Raw genomic sequence first — 23,750 nt, 5'->3', positions numbered from 1 at the left:
TAGTGTTATGTCCAGCGGGGCTCCTGTGCTGGCAGCCTGCAGGAGGCAAGGATGGCAGGGATGCCCAGGACCTTCTCCTCCTTCCCTCCAGGAAGGAACCCACAAAAGCTCCTCTGTTTGGAGCAACACACAAAAGCAAGCAAACAACTCCCAGAATTCCATAGCAAAGAGCCAGACAAGAATTAAAGCGGGGAGGGAAGCTCACAGGCCCCACCTGGAATATTGTGTCCAGTTCTGGGCACCACAATTCAAAAAGGAGCGTGTCCAAAGGAGGGCGACTAAAATGGTGAAAGGTCTGGAAACCATGCCCTACAAGGAACGACTTAGGGAGCTGGGGATGTTTAGCCTGGAGAAGAGAAGATTAAGAGGTGATATGATAGCCCTGTTTAAATATTTGAAGGGATGTCACATTGATGAGGGAGCAAGCTTGTTTTCTGCTGCTCCAGAGACTAGGACCCGGAGCAATGGATGCAAGCTCCAGGAAAAGAGATCCCACTTCAATATTAGGAGGAACTTCCTGAGAGTAAGGGCTGTTCGACAGTGGAACACACTCTTTCCTCAGAGTGTAGTGGAGTCTCCTTCCTTGGAGGTCTTTAAGCAGAGGCTGGATGGCCATCTGTTGGGGATGCTTTGATTGTGATTTCCTGCATGGCAGAATGGGGTTGGACTGGATGGCCCTTGTGGTCTCTTCCAACTCTATGATTCTATGATTCTATGAAGGCACACATTACATGTGCACACACACAGGAGGCAAAAGGCTGACAAGCAGCCAAAATGGGGAATTGGGATGACAGCAGAGGACTCTTCTTTTCTAACCGGTTTAAAGAGCTACTATGGCTGCCGGGGCTCTGCCCTTGGCCCAGTCCCCTCCCTGGCAACTTGCTTTTCTTCGGCTTGAAGAGACCTGCATGGAGCTCCTCCTTCTTCCCAGCCTTGCAAAGGAGGTTTGGGATGTAACTTGCAAGGCTCATCTCTCCTCATTTCTCTTTCTCCCTGCCTTCCTCCCGATCCCTCCTTCTTCCCTCCCTTCCCTCCCTCCTCCTTTCCCCCCTCTCTCTCTCACACACACCCCTTCCCTCACTGCAGTCGCTCGCCTGCCTGCTTCACTGCCTCCCTGCCTGTCATTCTTTCAGCCAATCAGGAGACGGAGGCAGCCTTGGTGGAATATGTTCTCAGAACGGTTTCAGGAATCGCTGTGCGGTAAAATGCAGTTCTGATCACGTTCTGATCACGTTCTAGTTTACTAATGCAGTAATATCTGTTCCAGGAACGTTCTCATCACGTGATGATAGGAACGTTCTCAGAACACAGTGCGATAATCTCCTTTCTTTCTTTCTTTCTTTTTTTTCCTTTTTTTTTTTTTTTTTTGCTAGCTTATCTTTTCCTTTTCTCATAGGACCCACAAGGCTCTATATTACAAAGCATTGCTTAACTGAAACATTAACTATAATTTTGCAAGTGGTAATACTTATTTATTAAGATGCTTTGGTAAATCTGTTTCCAAAGTAGCTCCATTCAGTGGCACAAGATATATCCAGTTGTTAATTGCAATGACAGTGGGTTTAGTCTAAACTGGAGCACATGATACTCATAGTAAATACATTGCACTGATGAAGAAGTAAAATAGTTCACAATTCATCTGTGAAGTGCATTATACAGTTCACTCAGATAGTCTTAGTACATTTCATTACTTCAGCATAGTGGTTGTTAGAAAGAATTAAATTCTGTCTATTTGAACTGGCATAAATATATGAAATTGTAGTTTTTTATCTTGTAATGTTGTTTCTATTGTTGTAATTCTGCCTTGATCCACAGGGAGAGGCAGGAAATATAAATGAAATTATTATTATTATTATTATTATTATTATTATTATTATTATTATTATTATTGTGTTCTCACTCATTTTGGGTATTGCATACAGCCATACAGCCTCTTTTGGTATGCTATATTGAAAGATCAACCCCAATCTGTTGTGTTTTCTGTTTTTAATAGCACTTAGAATCATAAGGCCTTGCAGTTCAACCCCCTACCATGCAGGAATATAATCAAAGAATCATAGAATCATAGAGTTGGAAGAGACCGCAAGGGCCATCCACTCCAACCCCCTGCCATGCAGGAGATCTCAATCAAAGAATCCCCGACAGATGGCCATCTAGCCTCTGCTTGAAGACCTCCAAGAAGGGAGACTCCATCACTCTCTGAGGGAGTGTGTTCCACGGTCGAACAGCCCTTCCTGTCAGTAAGTTCCTCCTAATGTTGAGGTGGAATCTCTTTTCCCGTAGCTATACAACCAAAGCTTAAAAACCTCTAAAGAAGGAGACTCCACTCCACTCCTAAGCAGCATATTCCATTGTTGAACAAGTCTTACCATTGGAAAATTTTTCCTAATGTTTAAGTGGATTCTCTTTCCCTGTAGTTTGAATCCATTACCCCATTTCCTAGTCTCTGGAGCAGCAGAAAACAAGCTTGCTCCATCATCAATATGACATCCATTATATTATCTCAACCTGTCAATGTAGACTCTGACTTACAAATTTTGGCTCTGTCAGCAAACATGACTAAATGTCCCCCCCCCCTCCCTTTCATTTAGTTCTTCTACTGGGTTTCTATCAAGGTCATTATTACGATATGGACCTCATTATATCATCATCTATTTATTATAGCTCTTAGGTATACAGTTCTGTTTTATTTTATTATTTTTCATTCTCTTTTGTTTATCTTACTGTTCAAAAGATGGCAGCCAGATTCATTACTGAGACATACATGAGTGATCACATTACAACAGTCTTAAAATCACTCCACTGCCAATAAGTTTCTGCGCATGGTATAATGTGTTGGTCATTAACTTTAAAGCCCTACATGGTTTGGGTCCAGGTTGCCTACAGGATCACCTCCTCCCTTACAATCTGGTCTGTACACTCAGATCCTCTGGTGAACATTACTCCAGTCAGCCAGGACGAGGTTGGCAACTGTCAGCCAGAGGACCTATGCCATCAGTATAGCTTCTTGCCTCACAAGAACATGCAGTCCCACCATCACCATTCATTGGAGAGTGAAGCCAGTTCAGGATTTTCCCACGCCTTGGAGTTTATTACACAGATATTTAACCTGAGTGCACCCTAACAGGATGCAGCTGGGATGTGGGATGCAGGCGGAAATTATCTTATGTAATTTGCCTCCAATTCTGCTGCCAAGTCCCAAGTCCTAGGTGCGCTTCGAGGCCACTTTTCAAAGCCAGGAGCTTTCCAACGTGGAAAACCAGCCATTGAAGCGGGCCTGGCAGCCAGGATGCAGCCAGGCTGTACTTGGCTGGTGAAATCGGCAGTAATTATGTGTGATAATACCTGCCTGCATCCTGCGTCTGGCTGAATCCTGTTAGGGTGCAGTTGGGTTAAATGTCCATGTGAGAAGCTCCCTAGAGATTTCTTGGCCAAACTCTTATACCAAGGGATAGCCTCTGGTGATAGCATTAGGTATTATGTGTTACGTATCAGCACCACTATCTCATAGCTTATCATTCAAACAGAGAGAGAGAGAGAGAGAGAGTAGAGAGTACATATTTTCTTGTTTGAAAATTAAGGTAGAAATCTTTGCTAAAGGGGCTGTTTCCAGATCAAGGTGAAATGAGGCAATTATTCCTACTCACCTATTTAGGGAGATGGGAGAAGGAAGGAACATTAGCCTACTTGCTTATTTGCCAACTTGCTTCTAGTGAGAAGATGGATGCAGAGCAGAGTAGAAGGTGAGCCATGATGCAAGAATGACTGAGAAGAAAGGGGGACACTAGCTAACCAAATATAGTCTGCTCTCCATATTAGCAGGGGTAGGGGGTGCAAGACCCCACAAAAGTGGAAAAATGTGAATATGGGAGAAAGCCCAGGGTGAAGGAAGAGGAAGAACAAAAGCACACATGCTGTTCTTAGTTGCTGTGCCTTGGGCCTTTTTTCCTGTGAGAGGGAAAGCCCAGGATGAAGGAGGAGGAGCTCGCACATGCCCTTCCCACATGTGAAAACTTGCAAATAATCAAATACGTGAATTTTAAACCCACAAATGTGGAAGGACAACTGGAGAATATTTGAAAGTTGTTGTAACAAATGCATTAATGTGTTAGCCCTTGGAAATTGTAGCAAGCTGCTACTCTGCTAGATGAAATGAAGATTTCCACCCAGTGCTTTCCTCTTTCCCAGCGACGAGCCCTCCAAAGCTGGATGATTTTCACCCTCATCGTTGATCTGTATATGACCTATGAAAACCAGAGATGCAGGTTAGGCAAGCCAAGCCAGAAAATGCATAACTGGGGATATTCCATCCATATTATAGTTTATTTTCTGTTCTCACAATATTAGCCCCCTTGATGCCTCTGGGAAGCCACCCTGACAAAGAAACAAAAACAGAAATGTCTTGTGAATGACTTGAAGACAACATTTAGATTTAATTGGATGAGGAGGGGTTAATCTTCACTATTCTTTGGTTATTCAAATTGTGTACTAGAAAGGCTAACTAACTTTTCTTTGGAAGGGTAGACCAGTTACAGCATGGAATATTCATGCTGGAGCAGGGATTCAAACCATGGTCTTCAGAGTCCTAGACTGGAAAAAAACCACAGCATGAGGAACACATCCACTCACTCTGCAGTTTGACTGATGCCACTGCCACAGACTATGTGCTGGAATAACTCTAAAGGTAGTGGCTGGAACCTCAGGCCAACTGCAGCACAAGATAATATAGCAGAGGTCACATGTGGTTTGAGTGTGTGGAAGATTATCAACTCACAATCTGGGCTATGCATTTGAAACAATGTCCCAAGATCACTCAGCTGCTAAATAAATCTACTGAGAGGTTCTGGGGCTATTTTCAGTCCCCCTTGTACCCTGGCAGACTGCATTCACCTACTTTTCAAAACAAATCTCCCCCACCTCCTTTTCAACTAGAAAGAAAAATCAAACCAATTACAGTTCCATAGATTCTAGGGAAGGTTCTCATATCTCAGTGTAAAATGCGACTTTGCAAAGTATGCATATGTTCCTCATTTGTTTGACTTCTTGTTTTTTAATAGAATAACTTGTGCAATTAGGCCAATGCAATTTTAGGCTGCATCAATAAAAGTATAGTGTCTAGATCAAGAGAAGTAATAGTGACACTGTATTCTGCTCTGGTCAGGCCCCACCTGGAATACTGTGTCCAGTTCTGGGCACCACAATTCAAAAAGGACATTGAGAAACTGGAGCATGTCCAAAGGAGGGTGACTAAAATGGTGAAAGGTCTGGAAACCTTGCCCTGTGAGGAACGACTCAGGAATCTGGGGATGTTTAGCCTGGAGAAGAGAAGGTTAAGAGGTGATATGATAGCCCTGTTTAAATATTTGAAAGGATGTCATATTGAGGAGGGAGCAAGCTTGTTTTCTGCTGCTCCAGAGAACAGGACCCGGAACAATGGATGCAAGCTCCAGGAAAAGAGATTCCACCTGAACATTAAGGGGAACTTCCTGACAGTAAGGGCTGTTCGACAGTGGAACACACTCCCTTGGAGTGTAGTGGAGTCTCCTTCCTTGGAGGTCTTTAAGCAGAGGCTAGATGATTCTATGATTCTATGACTGTGGTTGATGCTTATGATATCATGCTTAATGACATCTTCATGGCCTACCTCCTGTGACAGCACAAAGACTGACCGATAGGTCTCAGCCTTTGGCTCTGAAAATTCAGGGCCTGGAAAAGTCCTGACCTGTCCAGGGGAGGTAATTGCACAAGTAAAGGCTCTTCGAGGGGAAGTGGGCCTTTTTAAAGACTTCAAATAACCTTTTATCAAAATCAGAAATGTCTGGAATGATATACACTGCTACCCCGGGTTACGAAATTAATTCGTTCCGCTATTCCTTTCGTAAGCCGAAAATTTCGTAACCCGAAACACATTTTCCATTGAAAATAACTAATGCGTTCTATGACCTCAGACTGAACCTGCAAGTCAAAACAAAGGCACAATAGAGGCCTATTAAGCTAAGTACCCTACAATACAATGTAATACAAAGTTGCCTGAGGCACTAATGATCTTAACAATGACTGGCAGGTCCATTCTAAACTTTCTAAAGGATAAAGAAAAAAAGTTTTTTTCTTATCTTTGATGGTTCTGGCATCTCAGAGTGAGGCAGGAGAAGGAGGAGGAGGAGCTCTCAAATCATCACAGCCATGACCAAAGCAACCCCAAATCTAAAAAAGCAACCCCATGGTCACACTCTATGGCCCACATCAAATCAAGGCCAGACTTTCAAAACTCACACCCCACACCCCACACTCTCAAATCATCACACCCATGACCAAAGCAACCCCATGGTCACACTCTATGGCCCGCATCAAATCAAGGCCAAACTTTCAAAACTCACACCCCACACCCCACACTCTCAAATCATCACACCCATGACCAAAGCAACCCCATGGTCACACTCTATGGCCCGCATCAAATCAAGGCCAAACTTTCAAAACTCACACCCCACACCCCACACTCTCAAATCATCACACCCATGACCAAAGCAACCCCATGGTCACACTCTATGGCCCGCATCAAATCAAGGCCAAACTTTCAAAACTCACACCCCACACCCCACACTCTCAAATCATCACACCCATGACCAAAGCAACCCCATGGTCACACTCTATGGCCCGCATCAAATCAAGGCCAAACATGCAAAACTCACATCCCACACTCTCAAATCATCACAGCCATGACCAAACCACCCCAGAACCCAAACTCAAAGGCCAGAAACCCCAAATCTAAAAATGCAACCCCATGGTCACACTCTCTGGCCCACATCAAATCAAGGCCAAACATGCAAAACTCACATCCCACACTCTCAAATCATCACAGCCATGACCAAACCACCCCAGAACCCAAACTCAAAGGCCAGAAACCCCAAATCTAAAAATGCAACCCCATGGTCACACTCTCTGGCCCACATCAAATCAAGGCCAAACATGCAAAACTCACATCCCACACTCTCAAATCATCACAGCCATGACCAAACCACCCCAGAACCCAAACTCAAAGGCCAGAAACCCCAAATCTAAAAATGCAACCCCATGGTCACACTCTCTGGCCCACATCAAATCAAGGCCAGACTTTCAAAACTCACACCCCACACCCCACACTCTCAAATCATCACACCCATGACCATACCACCCCAGAACTCAAACCCAAAGGCCAGAAACCCCAAATCTGAACATGCAACCCCATGGTCAGGCCCATTCTAAAGGATAAAGAAAAACAGTGTTTTTCTTATCTTTGCTGGTCTTGGCATCTCAGAGTGAGGCAGGAGAAGGAGGAGGAGGAGCTCTCAAATCATCACAGCCATGACCAAAGCAACCCCAAATCTAAAAAAGCAACCCCATGGTCACACTCTATGGCCCACATCAAATCAAGGCCAAACATGCAAAACTCACATCCCACACTCTCAAATCATCACAGCCATGACCAAACCACCCCAGAACCCAAACTCAAAGGCCAGAAACCCCAAATCTAAAAATGCAACCCCATGGTCACACTCTCTGGCCCACATCAAATCAAGGCCAAACATGCAAAACTCACATCCCACACTCTCAAATCATCACAGCCATGACCAAACCACCCCAGAACCCAAACTCAAAGGCCAGAAACCCCAAATCTAAAAATGCAACCCCATGGTCACACTCTCTGGCCCACATCAAATCAAGGCCAAACATGCAAAACTCACATCCCACACTCTCAAATCATCACAGCCATGACCAAACCACCCCAGAACCCAAACTCAAAGGCCAGAAACCCCAAATCTAAAAATGCAACCCCATGGTCACACTCTCTGGCCCACATCAAATCAAGGCCAGACTTTCAAAACTCACACCCCACACCCCACACTCTCAAATCATCACACCCATGACCATACCACCCCAGAACTCAAACCCAAAGGCCAGAAACCCCAAATCTGAACATGCAACCCCATGGTCAGGCCCATTCTAAAGGATAAAGAAAAACAGTGTTTTTCTTATCTTTGCTGGTCTTGGCATCTCAGAGTGAGGCAGGAGAAGGAGGAGGAGGAGCTCTCAAATCATCACAGCCATGACCAAAGCAACCCCAAATCTAAAAAAGCAACCCCATGGTCACACTCTATGGCCCACATCAAATCAAGGCCAAACATGCAAAACTCACATCCCACACTCTCAAATCATCACAGCCATGACCAAACCACCCCAGAACCCAAACTCAAAGGCCAGAAACCCCAAATCTAAAAATGCAACCCCATGGTCACACTCTCTGGCCCACATCAAATCAAGGCCAAACATGCAAAACTCACATCCCACACTCTCAAATCATCACAGCCATGACCAAACCACCCCAGAACCCAAACTCAAAGGCCAGAAACCCCAAATCTAAAAATGCAACCCCATGGTCACACTCTCTGGCCCACATCAAATCAAGGCCAAACATGCAAAACTCACATCCCACACTCTCAAATCATCACAGCCATGACCAAACCACCCCAGAACCCAAACTCAAAGGCCAGAAACCCCAAATCTAAAAATGCAACCCCATGGTCACACTCTCTGGCCCACATCAAATCAAGGCCAGACTTTCAAAACTCACACCCCACACCCCACACTCTCAAATCATCACACCCATGACCATACCACCCCAGAACTCAAACCCAAAGGCCAGAAACCCCAAATCTGAACATGCAACCCCATGGTCAGGCCCATTCTAAAGGATAAAGAAAAACAGTGTTTTTCTTATCTTTGCTGGTCTTGGCATCTCAGAGTGAGGCAGGAGAAGGAGGAGGAGGAGCTCTCAAATCATCACAGCCATGACCAAAGCAACCCCAAATCTAAAAAAGCAACCCCATGGTCACACTCTATGGCCCACATCAAATCAAGGCCAAACATGCAAAACTCACATCCCACACTCTCAAATCATCACAGCCATGACCAAACCACCCCAGAACCCAAACTCAAAGGCCAGAAACCCCAAATCTAAAAATGCAACCCCATGGTCACACTCTCTGGCCCACATCAAATCAAGGCCAGACTTTCAAAACTCACACCCCACACCCCACAATCTCAAATCATCACACCCATGACCATACCACCCCAGAACTCAAACCCAAAGGCCAGAAACCCGAAATCTGAACATGCAACCCCATGGTCAGGCCCATTCTAAAGGATAAAGAAAAACAGTGTTTTTCTTATCTTTGCTGGTCTTGGCATCTCAGAGTGAGGCAGGAGAAGGAGGAGGAGGAGCTCTCAAATCATCACAGCCATGACCAAAGCAACCCCAAATCTAAAAAAGCAACCCCATGGTCACACTCTATGGCCCACATCAAATCAAGGCCAAACATGCAAAACTCACATCCCACACTCTCAAATCATCACAGCCATGACCAAACCACCCCAGAACCCAAACTCAAAGGCCAGAAACCCCAAATCTAAAAATGCAACCCCATGGTCACACTCTCTGGCCCACATCAAATCAAGGCCAGACTTTCAAAACTCACACCCCACACCCCACACTCTCAAATCATCACACCCATGACCATACCACCCCAGAACTCAAACCCAAAGGCCAGAAACCCCAAATCTGAACATGCAACCCCATGGTCAGGCCCATTCTAAAGGATAAAGAAAAACAGTGTTTTTCTTATCTTTGCTGGTCTTGGCATCTCAGAGTGAGGCAGGAGAAGGAGGAGGAGGAGCTCTCAAATCATCACAGCCATGACCAAAGCAACCCCAAATCTAAAAAAGCAACCCCATGGTCACACTCTATGGCCCACATCAAATCAAGGCCAAACATGCAAAACTCACATCCCACACTCTCAAATCATCACAGCCATGACCAAACCACCCCAGAACCCAAACTCAAAGGCCAGAAACCCCAAATCTAAAAATGCAACCCCATGGTCACACTCTCTGGCCCACATCAAATCAAGGCCAAACATGCAAAACTCACATCCCACACTCTCAAATCATCACAGCCATGACCAAACCACCCCAGAACCCAAACTCAAAGGCCAGAAACCCCAAATCTAAAAATGCAACCCCATGGTCACACTCTCTGGCCCACATCAAATCAAGGCCAAACATGCAAAACTCACACCCCACACCCCACACTCTCAAATCATCACACCCATGACCAAAGCAACCCCATGGTCACACTCTATGGCCCGCATCAAATCAAAGCCAGACTTGCAAAACTCACACCCCACACCCCACACTCTCAAATCATCACACCCATGACCATACCACCCCAGAACTCAAACCCAAAGGCCAGAAACCCCAAATCTGAACATGCAACCCCATGGTCAGGCCCATTCTAAAGGATAAAGAAAAACAGTGTTTTTCTTATCTTTGCTGGTCTTGGCATCTCAGAGTGAGGCAGGAGAAGGAGGAGGAGGAGCTCTCAAATCATCACAGCCATGACCAAAGCAACCCCAAATCTAAAAAAGCAACCCCATGGTCACACTCTATGGCCCACATCAAATCAAGGCCAAACATGCAAAACTCACATCCCACACTCTCAAATCATCACAGCCATGACCAAACCACCCCAGAACCCAAACTCAAAGGCCAGAAACCCCAAATCTAAAAATGCAACCCCATGGTCACACTCTCTGGCCCACATCAAATCAAGGCCAAACATGCAAAACTCACATCCCACACTCTCAAATCATCACAGCCATGACCAAACCACCCCAGAACCCAAACTCAAAGGCCAGAAACCCCAAATCTAAAAATGCAACCCCATGGTCACACTCTCTGGCCCACATCAAATCAAGGCCAAACATGCAAAACTCACATCCCACACTCTCAAATCATCACAGCCATGACCAAACCACCCCAGAACCCAAACTCAAAGGCCAGAAACCCCAAATCTAAAAATGCAACCCCATGGTCACACTCTCTGGCCCACATCAAATCAAGGCCAGACTTTCAAAACTCACACCCCACACCCCACACTCTCAAATCATCACACCCATGACCATACCACCCCAGAACTCAAACCCAAAGGCCAGAAACCCCAAATCTGAACATGCAACCCCATGGTCAGGCCCATTCTAAAGGATAAAGAAAAACAGTGTTTTTCTTATCTTTGCTGGTCTTGGCATCTCAGAGTGAGGCAGGAGAAGGAGGAGGAGGAGCTCTCAAATCATCACAGCCATGACCAAAGCAACCCCAAATCTAAAAAAGCAACCCCATGGTCACACTCTATGGCCCACATCAAATCAAGGCCAAACATGCAAAACTCACATCCCACACTCTCAAATCATCACAGCCATGACCAAACCACCCCAGAACCCAAACTCAAAGGCCAGAAACCCCAAATCTAAAAATGCAACCCCATGGTCACACTCTCTGGCCCACATCAAATCAAGGCCAAACATGCAAAACTCACATCCCACACTCTCAAATCATCACAGCCATGACCAAACCACCCCAGAACCCAAACTCAAAGGCCAGAAACCCCAAATCTAAAAATGCAACCCCATGGTCACACTCTCTGGCCCACATCAAATCAAGGCCAAACATGCAAAACTCACATCCCACACTCTCAAATCATCACAGCCATGACCAAACCACCCCAGAACCCAAACTCAAAGGCCAGAAACCCCAAATCTAAAAATGCAACCCCATGGTCACACTCTCTGGCCCACATCAAATCAAGGCCAGACTTTCAAAACTCACACCCCACACCCCACACTCTCAAATCATCACACCCATGACCATACCACCCCCGAACTCAAACCCAAAGGCCAGAAACCCCAAATCTGAACATGCAACCCCATGGTCAGGCCCATTCTAAAGGATAAAGAAAAACAGTGTTTTTCTTATCTTTGCTGGTCTTGGCATCTCAGAGTGAGGCAGGAGAAGGAGGAGGAGGAGCTCTCAAATCATCACAGCCATGACCAAAGCAACCCCAAATCTAAAAAAGCAACCCCATGGTCACACTCTATGGCCCACATCAAATCAAGGCCAAACATGCAAAACTCACATCCCACACTCTCAAATCATCACAGCCATGACCAAACCACCCCAGAACCCAAACTCAAAGGCCAGAAACCCCAAATCTAAAAATGCAACCCCATGGTCACACTCTCTGGCCCACATCAAATCAAGGCCAAACATGCAAAACTCACATCCCACACTCTCAAATCATCACAGCCATGACCAAACCACCCCAGAACCCAAACTCAAAGGCCAGAAACCCCAAATCTAAAAATGCAACCCCATGGTCACACTCTCTGGCCCACATCAAATCAAGGCCAAACATGCAAAACTCACATCCCACACTCTCAAATCATCACAGCCATGACCAAACCACCCCAGAACCCAAACTCAAAGGCCAGAAACCCCAAATCTAAAAATGCAACCCCATGGTCACACTCTCTGGCCCACATCAAATCAAGGCCAGACTTTCAAAACTCACACCCCACACCCCACACTCTCAAATCATCACACCCATGACCATACCACCCCAGAACTCAAACCCAAAGGCCAGAAACCCCAAATCTGAACATGCAACCCCATGGTCAGGCCCATTCTAAAGGATAAAGAAAAACAGTGTTTTTCTTATCTTTGCTGGTCTTGGCATCTCAGAGTGAGGCAGGAGAAGGAGGAGGAGGAGCTCTCAAATCATCACAGCCATGACCAAAGCAACCCCAAATCTAAAAAAGCAACCCCATGGTCACACTCTATGGCCCACATCAAATCAAGGCCAAACATGCAAAACTCACATCCCACACTCTCAAATCATCACAGCCATGACCAAACCACCCCAGAACCCAAACTCAAAGGCCAGAAACCCCAAATCTAAAAATGCAACCCCATGGTCACACTCTCTGGCCCACATCAAATCAAGGCCAGACTTTCAAAACTCACACCCCACACCCCACAATCTCAAATCATCACACCCATGACCATACCACCCCAGAACTCAAACCCAAAGGCCAGAAACCCGAAATCTGAACATGCAACCCCATGGTCAGGCCCATTCTAAAGGATAAAGAAAAACAGTGTTTTTCTTATCTTTGCTGGTCTTGGCATCTCAGAGTGAGGCAGGAGAAGGAGGAGGAGGAGCTCTCAAATCATCACAGCCATGACCAAAGCAACCCCAAATCTAAAAAAGCAACCCCATGGTCACACTCTATGGCCCACATCAAATCAAGGCCAAACATGCAAAACTCACATCCCACACTCTCAAATCATCACAGCCATGACCAAACCACCCCAGAACCCAAACTCAAAGGCCAGAAACCCCAAATCTAAAAATGCAACCCCATGGTCACACTCTCTGGCCCACATCAAATCAAGGCCAGACTTTCAAAACTCACACCCCACACCCCACACTCTCAAATCATCACACCCATGACCATACCACCCCAGAACTCAAACCCAAAGGCCAGAAACCCCAAATCTGAACATGCAACCCCATGGTCAGGCCCATTCTAAAGGATAAAGAAAAACAGTGTTTTTCTTATCTTTGCTGGTCTTGGCATCTCAGAGTGAGGCAGGAGAAGGAGGAGGAGGAGCTCTCAAATCATCACAGCCATGACCAAAGCAACCCCAAATCTAAAAAAGCAACCCCATGGTCACACTCTATGGCCCACATCAAATCAAGGCCAAACATGCAAAACTCACATCCCACACTCTCAAATCATCACAGCCATGACCAAACCACCCCAGAACCCAAACTCAAAGGCCAGAAACCCCAAATCTAAAAATGCAACCCCATGGTCACACTCTCTGGCCCACATCAAATCAAGGCCAAACATGCAAAACTCACATCCCACACTCTCAAATCATCACAGCCATGACCAAACCACCCCAGAACCCAAACTCAAAGGCCAGAAACCCCAAATCTAAAAATGCAACCCCATGGTCACACTCTCTGGCCCACATCAAATCAAGGCCAAACATGCAAAACTCACATCCCACACTCTCAAATCATCACAGCCATGACCAAACCACCCCAGAACCCAAACTCAAAGGCCAGAAACCCCAAATCTAAAAATGCAACCCCATGGTCACACTCTCTGGCCCACATCAAATCAAGGCCAGACTTTCAAAACTCACACCCCACACCCCACACTCTCAAATCATCACACCCATGACCATACCACCCCAGAACTCAAACCCAAAGGCCAGAAACCCCAAATCTGAACATGCAACCCCATGGTCAGGCCCATTCTAAAGGATAAAGAAAAACAGTGTTTTTCTTATCTTTGCTGGTCTTGGCATCTCAGAGTGAGGCAGGAGAAGGAGGAGGAGGAGCTCTCAAATCATCACAGCCATGACCAAAGCAACCCCAAATCTAAAAAAGCAACCCCATGGTCACACTCTATGGCCCACATCAAATCAAGGCCAAACATGCAAAACTCACATCCCACACTCTCAAATCATCACAGCCATGACCAAACCACCCCAGAACCCAAACTCAAAGGCCAGAAACCCCAAATCTAAAAATGCAACCCCATGGTCACACTCTCTGGCCCACATCAAATCAAGGCCAGACTTTCAAAACTCACACCCCACACCCCACAATCTCAAATCATCACACCCATGACCATACCACCCCAGAACTCAAACCCAAAGGCCAGAAACCCGAAATCTGAACATGCAACCCCATGGTCAGGCCCATTCTAAAGGATAAAGAAAAACAGTGTTTTTCTTATCTTTGCTGGTCTTGGCATCTCAGAGTGAGGCAGGAGAAGGAGGAGGAGGAGCTCTCAAATCATCACAGCCATGACCAAAGCAACCCCAAATCTAAAAAAGCAACCCCATGGTCACACTCTATGGCCCACATCAAATCAAGGCCAAACATGCAAAACTCACATCCCACACTCTCAAATCATCACAGCCATGACCAAACCACCCCAGAACCCAAACTCAAAGGCCAGAAACCCCAAATCTAAAAATGCAACCCCATGGTCACACTCTCTGGCCCACATCAAATCAAGGCCAAACATGCAAAACTCACATCCCACACTCTCAAATCATCACAGCCATGACCAAACCACCCCAGAACCCAAACTCAAAGGCCAGAAACCCCAAATCTAAAAATGCAACCCCATGGTCACACTCTCTGGCCCACATCAAATCAAGGCCAGACTTTCAAAACTCACACCCCACACCCCACACTCTCAAATCATCACACCCATGACCATACCACCCCAGAACTCAAACCCAAAGGCCAGAAACCCCAAATCTGAACATGCAACCCCATGGTCAGGCCCATTCTAAAGGATAAAGAAAAACAGTGTTTTTCTTATCTTTGCTGGTCTTGGCATCTCAGAGTGAGGCAGGAGAAGGAGGAGGAGGAGCTCTCAAATCATCACAGCCATGACCAAAGCAACCCCAAATCTAAAAAAGCAACCCCATGGTCACACTCTATGGCCCACATCAAATCAAGGCCAAACATGCAAAACTCACATCCCACACTCTCAAATCATCACAGCCATGACCAAACCACCCCAGAACCCAAACTCAAAGGCCAGAAACCCCAAATCTAAAAATGCAACCCCATGGTCACACTCTCTGGCCCACATCAAATCAAGGCCAAACATGCAAAACTCACATCCCACACTCTCAAATCATCACAGCCATGACCAAACCACCCCAGAACCCAAACTCAAAGGCCAGAAACCCCAAATCTAAAAATGCAACCCCATGGTCACACTCTCTGGCCCACATCAAATCAAGGCCAAACATGCAAAACTCACATCCCACACTCTCAAATCATCACAGCCATGACCAAACCACCCCAGAACCCAAACTCAAAGGCCAGAAACCCCAAATCTAAAAATGCAACCCCATGGTCACACTCTCTGGCCCACATCAAATCAAGGCCAGACTTTCAAAACTCACACCCCACACCCCACACTCTCAAATCATCACACCCATGACCATACCACCCCAGAACTCAAACCCAAAGGCCAGAAACCCCAAATCTGAACATGCAACCCCATGGTCAGGCCCATTCTAAAGGATAAAGAAAAACAGTGTTTTTCTTATCTTTGCTGGTCTTGGCATCTCAGAGTGAGGCAGGAGAAGGAGGAGGAGGAGCTCTCAAATCATCACAGCCATGACCAAAGCAACCCCAAATCTAAAAAAGCAACCCCATGGTCACACTCTATGGCCCACATCAAATCAAGGCCAAACATGCAAAACTCACATCCCACACTCTCAAATCATCACAGCCATGACCAAACCACCCCAGAACCCAAACTCAAAGGCCAGAAACCCCAAATCTAAAAATGCAACCCCATGGTCACACTCTCTGGCCCACATCAAATCAAGGCCAGACTTTCAAAACTCACACCCCACACCCCACAATCTCAAATCATCACACCCATGACCATACCACCCCAGAACTCAAACCCAAAGGCCAGAAACCCGAAATCTGAACATGCAACCCCATGGTCAGGCCCATTCTAAAGGATAAAGAAAAACAGTGTTTTTCTTATCTTTGCTGGTCTTGGCATCTCAGAGTGAGGCAGGAGAAGGAGGAGGAGGAGCTCTCAAATCATCACAGCCATGACCAAAGCAACCCCAAATCTAAAAAAGCAACCCCATGGTCACACTCTATGGCCCACATCAAATCAAGGCCAAACATGCAAAACTCACATCCCACACTCTCAAATCATCACAGCCATGACCAAACCACCCCAGAACCCAAACTCAAAGGCCAGAAACCCCAAATCTAAAAATGCAACCCCATGGTCACACTCTCTGGCCCACATCAAATCAAGGCCAGACTTTCAAAACTCACACCCCACACCCCACACTCTCAAATCATCACACCCATGACCATACCACCCCAGAACTCAAACCCAAAGGCCAGAAACCCCAAATCTGAACATGCAACCCCATGGTCAGGCCCATTCTAAAGGATAAAGAAAAACAGTGTTTTTCTTATCTTTGCTGGTCTTGGCATCTCAGAGTGAGGCAGGAGAAGGAGGAGGAGGAGCTCTCAAATCATCACAGCCATGACCAAAGCAACCCCAAATCTAAAAAAGCAACCCCATGGTCACACTCTATGGCCCACATCAAATCAAGGCCAAACATGCAAAACTCACATCCCACACTCTCAAATCATCACAGCCATGACCAAACCACCCCAGAACCCAAACTCAAAGGCCAGAAACCCCAAATCTAAAAATGCAACCCCATGGTCACACTCTCTGGCCCACATCAAATCAAGGCCAAACATGCAAAACTCACATCCCACACTCTCAAATCATCACAGCCATGACCAAACCACCCCAGAACCCAAACTCAAAGGCCAGAAACCCCAAATCTAAAAATGCAACCCCATGGTCACACTCTCTGGCCCACATCAAATCAAGGCCAAACATGCAAAACTCACACCCCACACCCCACACTCTCAAATCATCACACCCATGACCAAAGCAACCCCATGGTCACACTCTATGGCCCGCATCAAATCAAAGCCAGACTTGCAAAACTCACACCCCACACCCCACACTCTCAAATCATCACACCCATGACCATACCACCCCAGAACTCAAACCCAAAGGCCAGAAACCCCAAATCTGAACATGCAACCCCATGGTCAGGCCCATTCTAAAGGATAAAGAAAAACAGTGTTTTTCTTATCTTTGCTGGTCTTGGCATCTCAGAGTGAGGCAGGAGAAGGAGGAGGAGGAGCTCTCAAATCATCACAGCCATGACCAAAGCAACCCCAAATCTAAAAAAGCAACCCCATGGTCACACTCTATGGCCCACATCAAATCAAGGCCAAACATGCAAAACTCACATCCCACACTCTCAAATCATCACAGCCATGACCAAACCACCCCAGAACCCAAACTCAAAGGCCAGAAACCCCAAATCTAAAAATGCAACCCCATGGTCACACTCTCTGGCCCACATCAAATCAAGGCCAAACATGCAAAACTCACATCCCACACTCTCAAATCATCACAGCCATGACCAAACCACCCCAGAACCCAAACTCAAAGGCCAGAAACCCCAAATCTAAAAATGCAACCCCATGGTCACACTCTCTGGCCCACATCAAATCAAGGCCAAACATGCAAAACTCACATCCCACACTCTCAAATCATCACAGCCATGACCAAACCACCCCAGAACCCAAACTCAAAGGCCAGAAACCCCAAATCTAAAAATGCAACCCCATGGTCACACTCTCTGGCCCACATCAAATCAAGGCCAGACTTTCAAAACTCACACCCCACACCCCACACTCTCAAATCATCACACCCATGACCATACCACCCCAGAACTCAAACCCAAAGGCCAGAAACCCCAAATCTGAACATGCAACCCCATGGTCAGGCCCATTCTAAAGGATAAAGAAAAACAGTGTTTTTCTTATCTTTGCTGGTCTTGGCATCTCAGAGTGAGGCAGGAGAAGGAGGAGGAGGAGCTCTCAAATCATCACAGCCATGACCAAAGCAACCCCAAATCTAAAAAAGCAACCCCATGGTCACACTCTATGGCCCACATCAAATCAAGGCCAAACATGCAAAACTCACATCCCACACTCTCAAATCATCACAGCCATGACCAAACCACCCCAGAACCCAAACTCAAAGGCCAGAAACCCCAAATCTAAAAATGCAACCCCATGGTCACACTCTCTGGCCCACATCAAATCAAGGCCAAACATGCAAAACTCACATCCCACACTCTCAAATCATCACAGCCATGACCAAACCACCCCAGAACCCAAACTCAAAGGCCAGAAACCCCAAATCTAAAAATGCAACCCCATGGTCACACTCTCTGGCCCACATCAAATCAAGGCCAAACATGCAAAACTCACATCCCACACTCTCAAATCATCACAGCCATGACCAAACCACCCCAGAACCCAAACTCAAAGGCCAGAAACCCCAAATCTAAAAATGCAACCCCATGGTCACACTCTCTGGCCCACATCAAATCAAGGCCAGACTTTCAAAACTCACACCCCACACCCCACACTCTCAAATCATCACACCCATGACCATACCACCCCCGAACTCAAACCCAAAGGCCAGAAACCCCAAATCTGAACATGCAACCCCATGGTCAGGCCCATTCTAAAGGATAAAGAAAAACAGTGTTTTTCTTATCTTTGCTGGTCTTGGCATCTCAGAGTGAGGCAGGAGAAGGAGGAGGAGGAGCTCTCAAATCATCACAGCCATGACCAAAGCAACCCCAAATCTAAAAAAGCAACCCCATGGTCACACTCTATGGCCCACATCAAATCAAGGCCAAACATGCAAAACTCACATCCCACACTCTCAAATCATCACAGCCATGACCAAACCACCCCAGAACCCAAACTCAAAGGCCAGAAACCCCAAATCTAAAAATGCAACCCCATGGTCACACTCTCTGGCCCACATCAAATCAAGGCCAAACATGCAAAACTCACATCCCACACTCTCAAATCATCACAGCCATGACCAAACCACCCCAGAACCCAAACTCAAAGGCCAGAAACCCCAAATCTAAAAATGCAACCCCATGGTCACACTCTCTGGCCCACATCAAATCAAGGCCAAACATGCAAAACTCACATCCCACACTCTCAAATCATCACAGCCATGACCAAACCACCCCAGAACCCAAACTCAAAGGCCAGAAACCCCAAATCTAAAAATGCAACCCCATGGTCACACTCTCTGGCCCACATCAAATCAAGGCCAGACTTTCAAAACTCACACCCCACACCCCACACTCTCAAATCATCACACCCATGACCATACCACCCCAGAACTCAAACCCAAAGGCCAGAAACCCCAAATCTGAACATGCAACCCCATGGTCAGGCCCATTCTAAAGGATAAAGAAAAACAGTGTTTTTCTTATCTTTGCTGGTCTTGGCATCTCAGAGTGAGGCAGGAGAAGGAGGAGGAGGAGCTCTCAAATCATCACAGCCATGACCAAAGCAACCCCAAATCTAAAAAAGCAACCCCATGGTCACACTCTATGGCCCACATCAAATCAAGGCCAAACATGCAAAACTCACATCCCACACTCTCAAATCATCACAGCCATGACCAAACCACCCCAGAACCCAAACTCAAAGGCCAGAAACCCCAAATCTAAAAATGCAACCCCATGGTCACACTCTCTGGCCCACATCAAATCAAGGCCAGACTTTCAAAACTCACACCCCACACCCCACAATCTCAAATCATCACACCCATGACCATACCACCCCAGAACTCAAACCCAAAGGCCAGAAACCCGAAATCTGAACATGCAACCCCATGGTCAGGCCCATTCTAAAGGATAAAGAAAAACAGTGTTTTTCTTATCTTTGCTGGTCTTGGCATCTCAGAGTGAGGCAGGAGAAGGAGGAGGAGGAGCTCTCAAATCATCACAGCCATGACCAAAGCAACCCCAAATCTAAAAAAGCAACCCCATGGTCACACTCTATGGCCCACATCAAATCAAGGCCAAACATGCAAAACTCACATCCCACACTCTCAAATCATCACAGCCATGACCAAACCACCCCAGAACCCAAACTCAAAGGCCAGAAACCCCAAATCTAAAAATGCAACCCCATGGTCACACTCTCTGGCCCACATCAAATCAAGGCCAGACTTTCAAAACTCACACCCCACACCCCACACTCTCAAATCATCACACCCATGACCATACCACCCCAGAACTCAAACCCAAAGGCCAGAAACCCCAAATCTGAACATGCAACCCCATGGTCAGGCCCATTCTAAAGGATAAAGAAAAACAGTGTTTTTCTTATCTTTGCTGGTCTTGGCATCTCAGAGTGAGGCAGGAGAAGGAGGAGGAGGAGCTCTCAAATCATCACAGCCATGACCAAAGCAACCCCAAATCTAAAAAAGCAACCCCATGGTCACACTCTATGGCCCACATCAAATCAAGGCCAAACATGCAAAACTCACATCCCACACTCTCAAATCATCACAGCCATGACCAAACCACCCCAGAACCCAAACTCAAAGGCCAGAAACCCCAAATCTAAAAATGCAACCCCATGGTCACACTCTCTGGCCCACATCAAATCAAGGCCAAACATGCAAAACTCACATCCCACACTCTCAAATCATCACAGCCATGACCAAACCACCCCAGAACCCAAACTCAAAGGCCAGAAACCCCAAATCTAAAAATGCAACCCCATGGTCACACTCTCTGGCCCACATCAAATCAAGGCCAAACATGCAAAACTCACATCCCACACTCTCAAATCATCACAGCCATGACCAAACCACCCCAGAACCCAAACTCAAAGGCCAGAAACCCCAAATCTAAAAATGCAACCCCATGGTCACACTCTCTGGCCCACATCAAATCAAGGCCAGACTTTCAAAACTCACACCCCACACCCCACACTCTCAAATCATCACACCCATGACCATACCACCCCAGAACTCAAACCCAAAGGCCAGAAACCCCAAATCTGAACATGCAACCCCATGGTCAGGCCCATTCTAAAGGATAAAGAAAAACAGTGTTTTTCTTATCTTTGCTGGTCTTGGCATCTCAGAGTGAGGCAGGAGAAGGAGGAGGAGGAGCTCTCAAATCATCACAGCCATGACCAAAGCAACCCCAAATCTAAAAAAGCAACCCCATGGTCACACTCTATGGCCCACATCAAATCAAGGCCAAACATGCAAAACTCACATCCCACACTCTCAAATCATCACAGCCATGACCAAACCACCCCAGAACCCAAACTCAAAGGCCAGAAACCCCAAATCTAAAAATGCAACCCCATGGTCACACTCTCTGGCCCACATCAAATCAAGGCCAGACTTTCAAAACTCACACCCCACACCCCACAATCTCAAATCATCACACCCATGACCATACCACCCCAGAACTCAAACCCAAAGGCCAGAAACCCGAAATCTGAACATGCAACCCCATGGTCAGGCCCATTCTAAAGGATAAAGAAAAACAGTGTTTTTCTTATCTTTGCTGGTCTTGGCATCTCAGAGTGAGGCAGGAGAAGGAGGAGGAGGAGCTCTCAAATCATCACAGCCATGACCAAAGCAACCCCAAATCTAAAAAAGCAACCCCATGGTCACACTCTATGGCCCACATCAAATCAAGGCCAAACATGCAAAACTCACATCCCACACTCTCAAATCATCACAGCCATGACCAAACCACCCCAGAACCCAAACTCAAAGGCCAGAAACCCCAAATCTAAAAATGCAACCCCATGGTCACACTCTCTGGCCCACATCAAATCAAGGCCAGACTTTCAAAACTCACACCCCACACCCCACACTCTCAAATCATCACACCCATGACCATACCACCCCAGAACTCAAACCCAAAGGCCAGAAACCCCAAATCTGAACATGCAACCCCATGGTCAGGCCCATTCTAAAGGATAAAGAAAAAAAGTGTTTTTCTTATCTTTGATGGTCTTGGCATCTGGTCCTGGCATCTCGGAGTGAGGCAGGAGGAGGAGGAGGAGGAGAGGGGCAGCCCAAAAAGCCAAATTTAAACCAATTCAAGCAATTTAACCACTTCAGCCAATTCAAGCAATTTAACCACTTCAGCCAATTTATCCAATTCAAGCAATTTAACCAATTCAGCCAATTTAGCCAATGCCACCAATTTAACAAAGTTAACCATTTTTTTAAAAAGAATTTGGTGTTTTTTTTAAGGGTCACCTTTTTTTTTAAGGGTCACCTTTTGCCTTCTTGGATGACGGTTCTCCCTCTCTAGTGAAGAACTGGTCCAAGGATGTCTGCTTTTGCCGGCCCTTAAGCAGGTTCTTAAAATGGCTAAGGCAGACATTATCAAAATGGGCAATGGCATGGCTGGTGAGCACCTTCTCAGGGTGGTGCTTCTCAACATATGAAGACACATTGTGGAATTGCCGCAAAATGTCTTTAATTTCTGCTGTTGGCAAAAATGCCCCCGCAGCCTCCTCCTGCTGGCCCCTGTCGAAATGGAGCACGTCCTCATCCACGGCCGAGTGTTGCATGGCCGCCAAGGCCTTCAGGTCCTCTGTTGTCAGGTCCTCGCTGTGCTCCTCGATGAGTTCCTCCACGTCCTCGTTGTCCACGTCGAGTCCCAGGGACCTTGCGATGGAGACGATCTCTGCAACCTCTTCTTCTTCACCTGGCTCAGCACCCTCGGTCTGTGACCCTTCCAAGGAAGAAGCATCAGGCCACAGCTTCCTCCACGCAGCAATCAGGTTGCGCCTGGTGATCTCCTGCCAGGCCAAGTCCACCATCTTCAAGCACACGACGATATCAAAATGCTGCTTCCAGAACTCTCGAAGGGTCAGCTGTGTGCTCTCCGTCACATCAAAACAACGCTTGAACAGGTGCTTGGTGTAGATCTTCTTGAAGTTCGCAATCACCTGCTGGTCCATGGGTTGCAAGAGGGAGGTCGTGTTGGGCGGCAGAAACTGGACCTTGATGAAGGAGAACTCATCAAGGATGTCCTTCTCCAGGCCATGCGGGTGCGCAGGAGCATTGTCCAAGAGGAGGAGGCACTTCAAGGGCAAATCCTCTTCCTCCAGGTACCGCTTCACAGTCGGGGCGAAGACACTGTTGATCCATTCCACGAAAAGGAGGCGTGTGACCCATGCGCGGCCATTGGAACGCCACATCACTGGCAACCTGTCCTTCTGAATGTTGTGTGCCTTGAAGGCCCTTGGATTTTCGGAGTGGTACACCAACAGGGGCTTGATCTTGCAGTCCCCGCTGGCATTGGCACACAACGCAAGTGTGAAGCGGTCCTTCATA

This window comes from Sceloporus occidentalis, unplaced genomic scaffold, assembly GCF_023333645.1.
Source record: "Sceloporus occidentalis isolate IW3139 unplaced genomic scaffold, rSceOcc1.0.p SCAF_2, whole genome shotgun sequence".
Lineage (NCBI taxonomy): Eukaryota > Metazoa > Chordata > Lepidosauria > Squamata > Phrynosomatidae > Sceloporus > Sceloporus occidentalis.
The sequence above is the reverse complement of the archived record's forward strand: the minus strand, read 5'-3'. Positions refer to the sequence as shown.